This window comes from Mastomys coucha, unplaced genomic scaffold, assembly GCF_008632895.1.
Source record: "Mastomys coucha isolate ucsf_1 unplaced genomic scaffold, UCSF_Mcou_1 pScaffold22, whole genome shotgun sequence".
Classification (NCBI taxonomy): domain Eukaryota; kingdom Metazoa; phylum Chordata; class Mammalia; order Rodentia; family Muridae; genus Mastomys; species Mastomys coucha.
Genome location: NW_022196905.1, coordinates 225,076,680 through 225,085,795, shown reverse-complemented (window position 1 = coordinate 225,085,795; position 9,116 = coordinate 225,076,680). Strand labels below are relative to the sequence as shown.

The 9,116-nt window shown below is 45.3% G+C and overlaps 1 protein-coding gene across 3 annotated transcripts in view; it reads left to right on the top strand.

The window, feature by feature from the left end:
• Positions 1 to 1,475: 1,475 nt before the first annotated feature.
• Positions 1,476 to 9,116, top strand: part of Siah1 (siah E3 ubiquitin protein ligase 1) — a 23,659-nt gene continuing 16,018 nt past the window's right edge. The window contains exon 1 of one of the 3 annotated variants that reach the window (XM_031340704.1): positions 1,476 to 1,703. The gene's annotated coding sequence lies outside the window, so the exon portion shown is untranslated. Of the gene's footprint in view, positions 1,704 to 2,876; positions 3,595 to 4,943; positions 6,079 to 9,116 lie in introns of those variants that run through there. The other 2 variants (XM_031340706.1, XM_031340705.1) reach the window with 2 other exon arrangements.

Sequence of the window (9,116 nt, the reverse complement as noted above, 5' to 3'; positions counted from 1 at the left end):
CAGGCACTTGTTTCCGGATCTTTTTTTTTTTCTCTCACAGAGGTAGGGGTATGTTTATGTTTGTGCCTCCTATCAGACAATACTTAAGCGCCTAACTGATGGTTCATTATTCTTAGGACTAGTATGATTATCGTCATTTGTCCAGCAAATATGTGAATGTATGACTTCCTTTTTGGTAAGTTTCATGACTAAGAGTTTATGATGGGTTATCTTAGACTCCCTATATGAATAAAGTATTTGAAATGAACAAGAACACCACTAATATGGACAATCTTCACGGATCTACATAATGCAAGCTCCTTATCTGACTGTTGAGCTTTGGGGACCAACAGATTAGTAATATATAGGGCTTTTATTTATTTATTTATTTATTTATTTATTTATTTATTTACGTTCTCAACTGTTTGGATGTGCTAATGGTCTCAGAGGAAGGCCACAATGATATATTAGATATAGAATAGAAACACAGATTACAAATATGTTGAGGAAAGCTGAACATTGAGAACAAATTTGGGTTCTGGAAGAGGGCGGAGTTTGTGCTGATGGAAAGGCTGAGAGGAGACGTTCTTGGTTTCTTGAAATCCCATATAAAAAGTACTTTTCTCACAGCATTGCATTTCTACGCAGGATTTGTAAATGCCTGCCATTCGGTTAACTTAGTCAGAGGCATCCATCGAAAGACTAACAAGACTAACGGGGACTCTTCGTGATGGCTCAGCAGAGGCCCTGCCATCGAGGCGGACCACTTGCACTCCAACCCCTGCACTCACAAGTTGTCCTCTGACCTCCACACAATCCCACACCACAGAATCAAATTTAAAGGCTTCTACTTCCCTCGCAACTGAGGACTGAGTCTCATCCCAGGCAAGCACTCCTCATGAATGCACCCCAGCCCTTAAGGTGAGGTCTTCATTTATTTCGGATACTAGGTCTCACCGTGATGTCCTAGAACTCTATACAGACCAGATTGGCCCCAAACTTGTGAAGACCCTGCTTCTGCTTCCCTAGTGCCCGTCTCCGTTTTTTAATCTATGGCAGCAGAATGGACAGTCCCCAACAAGGAGCTTTCCTGATGAGTGGGGAAGTGGAGTTAGAGTTAAAGGAGTGCTTCTAATTGGCCAGCTTTCAACTAGCCTACCGGGAGGCGCGGCCCTCTTTTCCTCCAGGAGTGGGGTCGTGGCGGTCGCTACAGGCCGCGGGCCCGGAGAGAGGCCGGCGCAAACCCAGCCAATCCCACAGGAAAGGCCCGAGGCAGCGCAGCCGCCTCGCGGGGATGCTCGGGACACAGCTCCGGTAACTGAAGCGTCTCGACGCCAACCGCCACCGCGGGAACCAGTAGCGCCGTACGCGCGCGGGCCGCAGCCGCCAGCCGCCTCTGCGCCTGCGCGGCCGCGGGACGCCCCGCCCCGCCGGGCTCTGTGCGCGTGCCCGCTCATGGCGGCCGCCGCAGTGTGTGGTACTTAGCGGGCGCGCGCGGCGAACTCGAGAGCGCGCGGGGCGGCGGCGGCGGCAGGCAAGCCGGGCTGCCGGGCGGGCGGGCGCGCTCTCGAGGGCGGCGGCCCAGGGTGTCCCGTCGGTCTCGGCGCCGGGAGAGGTGGAGGCGCGGCCCGCGGTGGCGGCGGTGGCGGCGGTGGCGGCGGCGGCAGCTGGCGACCGGGCGCGTTAGACGGGGCCGGGGTCCGCGGCGCGCTCTCCGCCCACAGGTAAGCGGGCGGCCTGGAGGGAGGAGCCGGCCGCGGCCCGGGGAGGGCCGGCGGGTCCCCTCGCGGAGCCGCGGCGCCTTTGTCTCGGCCTCTCCGGGCGGGCCTAGCCGACAGCAGCGGCGAGGGGAGGCGGAGGGCGGGCGGGCGCGCCGAGGCTACGGCCGGCGCCCTCGCTCGGTCTTTGTTGTGTGGCCCGGTGTACGGCCAACATGGCGGAGGTCAACCGCGCGCTTCGCTGGCCGCGGTCGGGCCTTGCCTCGGCGGCTCCGGGAGAGCGGCCTCCCCCGGACCCCGCGCCTTTATTGTGCGGGGAAGAACGCAGCCTCCTCCCTTGTTTATGTTGCCACGAGCGAGCGCGCGGACGCCCGCCTGGGCCGCTCCAGCCTTTAAGCCTTAAGCCTTGCTCCGCCCAGCTTCCTTTGCGGGATAGTTCGGGGTCCTTCCTCCACGCTCCCAGATGCAACTTAGTGTGCACGCCCTGGGCCGCTGCGGACGGTCCGTTCCTGGAAAGATACAGAATTTGTTTACCCTGGCATAAGAGTCACGTTTGAGCCTTCGGAAAATGAGGCCATGTAGCTGATTTGTCAAAGTCATGGAAGCCCTGGACGTGGATGTAGGACAGGGATCTTACTGCTTGCCATTCCTAGCGATGAGCATTTACCATTTCTTGATAGGCTACTGTCCAGGGTGAAATGTTAACTTGTTAAAGCATTTGGAGCATGGGCTCCGAACTCTGCCCTCCTGATTTGATTCAAATCCTGCCCCACCGGTTTGTGACCTTGGGCACGATTTTGGTGTTTCATTTTCCTAATCTGCAAAATGGGTCTAATGGAGAGCATTTGTCTCAAGCCTGTTGAGAACCGATAAGATGAGACATAGTTGATGTGCAGTGAGCTCTTAGAGTAAGTGCTAAGCTCTTTGAGTAAATGATTACTGCTAAAGGTCCTTGCCTCATAAAATACGCTTAAGTTATTTGGGCATGGATGCGCTGGAAGTACATAGCCCAACATGTTTAAAATCGGGTTATATAAAACCGGGTTAGTATTTGGATTTTATTGCTTAAAAAAACGAAAGGATTTAGAGGACAGAATGACATGCTTTTTCAGATGATGGGATTTTAGAATAGGGATGTGGATCGGTAGATACTGTACATTGTGGAATTTGGGAAGTCAAACGAAGTTTCCTTTTAGTTTTAGTTTATGGATCAGTTCACTTTCAAGGACTTCAATTACCTAACTTGGAAAAGTAGGACAGTGACTCCCTTTAATTAGTGTAGTTACCTGTGGTGTCACGGTCTCCTTCAGAAACTGCTGAAGAGCAAAGCCTGCTGTAACAAATGAGATGGATAGTAACTGTCTCTGAGCCAGTGGCTCACGTGGTGGGGAATGTGTTTACCTATAGGGTAAGTTTGTGACTGGTGGTAGAGGAAGATTTTTCTAAAAGTGGGTTCCATAAATTAACCATACTTTTTTGTTTTGGAAATTTAAAGAACGATACAACCTTTAGTAATCTTCAGTCTCAGTTTTGTCCAGAGCTTTTTATTTAAAGTGGGCTTTAACTTTATTATTTGTGAACTGGTTTGAGAGACCCCTCCCCCGCTTTTTGGCATTTTCGCACCAGTTTTGTAACAGTATTTAAAACTGAAACAGTGTAGCAAATTTGGGGTATTACAAATTTGACTGGATAGTACAAAAAAAAAAAAAGACAGAGAGAAAAGATTACATTTAGAAACAAATGTAATGTATTTTGCTTCAGAATATCTGCTCCCTTAAACCTTGGAGGAAATTCCTACATCAGAAAGCTGGACTTGGTGGTAGAAACCTGAACTCACGTTTAGTTGCCAGGAATTCCAACATTTGAGAGGTTGAGGCAGAAGAATAGAAAGTTTAAGGTCAGTCTTGGCAATCTAGAGAAACCATGTCACCAAAACCAAACAAACACACAAAAATCATTGTATTCTTAATGTCCATAATTCAGAAGAATATGCTATTCTATAAAAAATGTGTTACAAGGGAAGTACCCAGATGGTCTGAAGAGGAGGATTTTGCTTTCAATGTGTAAGGTATTTTGAAAACCAGTCTTACATAATTAAGGTAACAAAACAAGTTTAGTGACCTTGCATAGTTTTAGATGACTGCTTAAATTACATTTTATGGTAGTTGATGTACTCAGTTTTTCAAGACTGGAAATTCTCTTAATTAAATCTGTTTCAGATCCTTAAATAAAAATAGAAATTTCTATATGTAATTTGTAAACTATTTAAATGTTTGATGTGTTTCATTTAGACCTTACCTTCACCAGATCTTTATGAAAACTTCAGAGCTCCTTCCGTCCCTAGAAACAGACAAATCTGAAGAAGAAAATTTCTTCTTTACAATATTTATAGTTACTGGTAGTTGTCTGATGGCAGAGGTTGGAAGAGGGCAGTCAGGTCTTCTGGAGCTGGAGGTAGCTGTGAGCTGCCTGATCTGTATGACTGAACTGGGGTCCTCTGGAAGAAGTGCTCTTAACTAAGCCATCTCTCAGCCCTGAGTTAGCTGTTCTTATGGCTGTCTGCTGTTAGCAGTGTAAATGAGCTTTCTAATTAAACCTCTGAACCTGACTGGAAAGGCCTTCAGTATGTAGTCCCACAATCCTTAATGTGTTAGTAAATACAGAGCCTTTTCTGAACTGGCCCTGTCTGTATCTTCCTTTCAATGGATGGTGTGCTTCCAGGACCAACAGACATTGCAGAGTACACACACCTAACATCCTGGAGAGCAGAAATACTGCCTACAATGTACACAGAGATTAAGTAATCAAAAATTCAGTAAAATACTTCTAAATGTTATCAGTTACATTCTGATAAAGAGGTAAAATTCCAAGTACTGTAAAAGGAATCAAAGATACTGAAGTGGAGACTGAGTGGTAGGGACAGCTGCTGCTTGGGGTAGTAACATTTGAAGGGAGATGAGGAGCTGGAGTTAACCTTTGAAGCAGGGGAGCAACCTAGTATAGGTCCTGGGGCTGCAGGGATTTGGAGTGTCCAGGGAGCCAGGAGAGTGTCACTGAAGTGAAGTGATGGACCAAGGAAGCAGGCAGGCGGGTCAGCGAGGAATGTGCATTTAAGAGTACCGAGGAGCCCGGCAATGGTGGCACACGCCTTTAATCCCAGCACTTGGGAGGCAGAGGCAGGTGGATTTCTGAGTTCGAGGCCAGCTTGATCTACAGAGTGAGTTCCAGGATAGCCAGGGCTATACAGAGAAACCCTGTCTCAAAAAACCAAACCAAACCAAACCAAAACAAAAAAGAGTACTAAGGAAACTCAAAAAGGTTTACTTACCAGGATAACAATCCACTGACTTTTAAAGGTCGCTTTAGGTGTTTGGAGACTTGATTATTTGTTGTAATCTGTGTTAGCTAATTATGATTTGGGTTAAAGAGCTGGCAGTGAAGATGAAGACAAGTAGATGGATTTGAGGTATATTTTGGATAACAGATCTTGCTGATGGGTTAGATATGAGAGGTTGGGAAAGGGAGGTGTAGGATTTCTGGCTAGAATGACTGTGGGCTGTGTTGCCACTTGTCAAGATGAAGAAGACTGGAGGAGGTGTGATGAGCTAGGATGGCAACAAAATTTAGAGCTCTGATGTGCCTGTGTTGAGATATCTATGAAGTCGGAGGCAGAAAGAAAACCAGAGGTATACAGTGACAGAAGCTAGATGGGGGCAAGCTGTGCATGCTTGCTTGAGTTGGAGAGAGCTGGAGAGAAGGAAGAGTAACATTAGAAGTGGGAAGATGGCAGGCCGGGTTCTTGAATTCTCAAGGGAGAAAAGTTAATGTGCAAGCTTGATGGAGGGAATATAAAGTAGTTTTGGCTTTGGTGGTTTTGCTGTCCTTTCTGAAAGGTGAGGTGAAACCCTGGGTAAATGCATGTATATTGTATATGGCAGGTCAGAGGTTTAGAAATGGGTCCAACATCTGAGGAGGGAGAAAGAAGAACTGCTAACAACTGCTTGCTGTTGGCTCCTGATTGCTGTTCAGGGAGATCCTAGGGAAGTACTAAAGCAATGGAATGATGCCCTTTGGTTCTTAAATGTAAGCTTTTTTGTTGACACTTTACATAAGTACAAATAGAAAGGTACTCAAATCATGTGTAGGCCTTGAGTTTTCATAAAGTGAACCCCCTATTGTAACCAGTCCCCTAGGTTAAGAACATCACCAGAACAAGAAACCCTCTTTCCTCATCTTAATTACCACTCCCCACAGGAGGCACCTCTTGCCTTTGAGTGCCACAGATGGAATGTACTTGTTTCTGAGCTTTCTATGAATGGATTAATGCTGCATGCGATTCTTCCCATCTGTTTTGATTCTTGTGGAGTTTGTTCCTGACAAGGTCAGTCATGACGTTGTATCCCAATACTTATGCATGGGGTGTGTGTGTGTGTGTGTGTGTGTGTGTGTGTGTGTGTGTGTGTGTGTGTGTGTGTGTGTGTGTGTGTGTGTGTGTGTGTGTGTGTGTACGAGCGCGCGTGCGCTCTCTCTTTCTCTCTCTCTCTCCCTCTCTCTCCCTCTCTCTCCCTCTCTCTTTCCCTCTCTCTCCCTCTTTCTCTCTCTCTTTCTCTCCCTCTCTCTCCTTCCCTCTCTCTCTCTCTCTCTCTCTCTCTCTCTCTCACACACACACACACACACTTTGCTGTAAGTCAACTGAAACTGCAGTTTGAGTAATGCTGATGAAGTTTGACCAAATGATTCTGTTTGGCAAAGATTTTTCATTTGTTCAACATATTGAACTTATTTGTATTTTTATTTGTACATTTTTGTTTTGAACAGAGATTTTATTACATGAACCAGAAGTAGAAAAAACAATCTGTATTTATAAACAGAGACTGCCAATGAGAAATTCCTTTCTTGCTTTCCCCTCTTCTCTTTCCTTTTTGGTTTTCTGTGAGAGGTTCTCACTCCCTAGCTGGAACTCCTGGAACTGGAGTTATAGGCAGTTGTGAGATGCCATGTAGGTGCTGGGAACCAAACCTGGGTCCGTTGTAGGAGCAGTAAGTGATCTTAAGTACCAGGCCAACTCTTCAACTCCCAGTTTATAGAAGGCTTTCTCACTTACAACCTTTACTTATTTTCAAATTATGTACTGTGTGTGGATTTATGCATGACTTTGCGTGCCCTCAGAAGCCAGAGGAAGACGTTGGATCTCTTGTAGCTGGAGTTACGGGCTGTTGTGTGCTGCCTAGTGTGGGTACTGGGAGCTTCAGATCCTCTGCAAGAACTGAAATGCTCTTAACTACTGAGCCATCTCTCCAGCTCTAGCCATACATTTTTTTAATTTAATTTTTTATGTGACAGAAATGGGCATTTTCCCTTTAGATGATTGATATCCGTTAGTAATTGTTGAGCAGCCATATCAAAACTTATAAGTTGTGGTTATAAATTTTGATATCATATAACTTGACTGTTATTTGTGTTTGTGGGTTCATTTGCCCCATGTCCTGTGCTGATTCTATTCTGTACCTTTCCTCCCTCGGCTTATTATTATTATTGTTGCTATTTTGTGGCACTGGGGATCAAGTCTAGAGCCTAAGACATGCGAGATAAGTGCCTTACCCTTAAGCTATGTCCCCAGATACCTGGCATTTTAGCAGTTGATTTTTACATGTATAATATATGATAGTCTTATGCACCACATTACCACATTTAAACCACTTTCGTAAGGAAGAGCAGTTTTCAGGTTATGCCTGTCTGTCTATACATGGAATTGTGGGCAGTTGTGTTCATATACCTTTGCCAACATGTGAATCAGAAGAAAGACCCTTGGTAGAAAATGTGCTGGATCACAGAGACACATCACTTACTATTGTGGTGTAACTGCTTAATTATGAGAGCCTTTTACATTAAGTATTTCCCAAGGATACTTCCCCACATTTTTGCCAAGAGTTAAGACTAAAAATCTTTGAAAACAAATTTGTATATGTCACTTCCTTACTTTTTTGAACTTTCCCTTTGGTTGAAAAAGTTTTGTATATAGTGTAAAATTCACAAGGTTTTTGTGTTTTTGTGTGGTTGTGAGACAGGGTCTGGCTGTGTAGCCCAGATTGGAATTCACTGTGTGGTCCTGGCTGGCTAACATACAGCATCCCCCTGTGTCTGCCACCCAAGCACGGAGACTGCAGGTGTGAGCCACTATGCCTAGTTCTGCAAGATTCTTGTTTTGTTGTGTTAGGGCCTCGACTGCCAGGTAAATGTTCTGTCAGAAGCTGACTCCTAGCCCTCTCAGGGTTAGTTTTTAGTATTTGGTGTTTTGCCTGCATGTACCAGATGCTTGCCTAGTGCCTGAGACCATAAGAGGGCATGGTATCCTCTGGAACTGGAGTTTTAGACAGATGTGGGCTGCTGTGTAGGTGCTGGGGACTTAACCCAGCTCAGGAATAACAGCTAGGGTGCTCTTAACCCTGGGCCAGTTCTCTACAAGTTTTTAAAGAAGGACAACTCCCTTCTTGCTTTTCAGGGACAGCGGGCTAGCTGACTATTTTTATGCTTATCTCTTGACTGTTGGTTTCCTGCTGTGGATGGACCTCCCCCCTGCTACACTTACTCTTCTCAGGTCTGTGTGTGCCTCAGCCTGTCTAGACAGTTAGCTTATGATTGGATCAACATAGTAAAAGATGGTGTTACTGTTTCCCTCATACTATCTAAGTTCTATTTCTTACAGCTAGTACTCTTTTTGTTTTACATTTTACTTTGTTTTCAGTGCTTTGCTGTAGCTGTACCCGTATCCCTTGCTACTTTTCTAAATGTTCAAGTCACTTGTAGGCAGTGGGTAGGTCATTGCGTTCCTTAGCCGAAGTTGTCCTTCTGAGAGCTCTCTTTACTGCACTGAACTTATTTTAGCTCTGTTTACTGCAGTCCCTGTTCCTTCTTGCTTCATTCCCTCAACTTTGAAGCGCTTGTCTAGTTTCCCTGAGAGAACACATATAGAGGAGGTAGTATTTCAAAACCTTGCATCACTACTTTGCTCTCAACATAGTTTGATTTGAATAGATGAGTCTCAGGATAATTATTTTCTTCAAGAATTTAAAAGCAATACCATATTGCTTTGAGGTTGGATATTGCTGTTCAGAAATGCAGTGCTTCTGTGCTTTCCACTTACCCATCCAAGAAATGTTTATTGAGGTCATGCTGTGTGTACCAAGTATTGCTTTAAGTATTTGAGGTACATCATTGAACTAGACAAATTTCACCTTCCAAGTAAGGGTGAATGGTCCTGGAGCAATAAACATAAGTATATTGTATAGTATGTAGAAAGTAATAACAGTCTAAGGAATAGATACTAAAGAGGACTGGGAAGTAAGGAAAGAAGAGGTTTAAGACAGTTAAAGGTTTTAGGAGTGCACAGAAGAGGGGCTAGCAGTCAGCTTTTTTTTT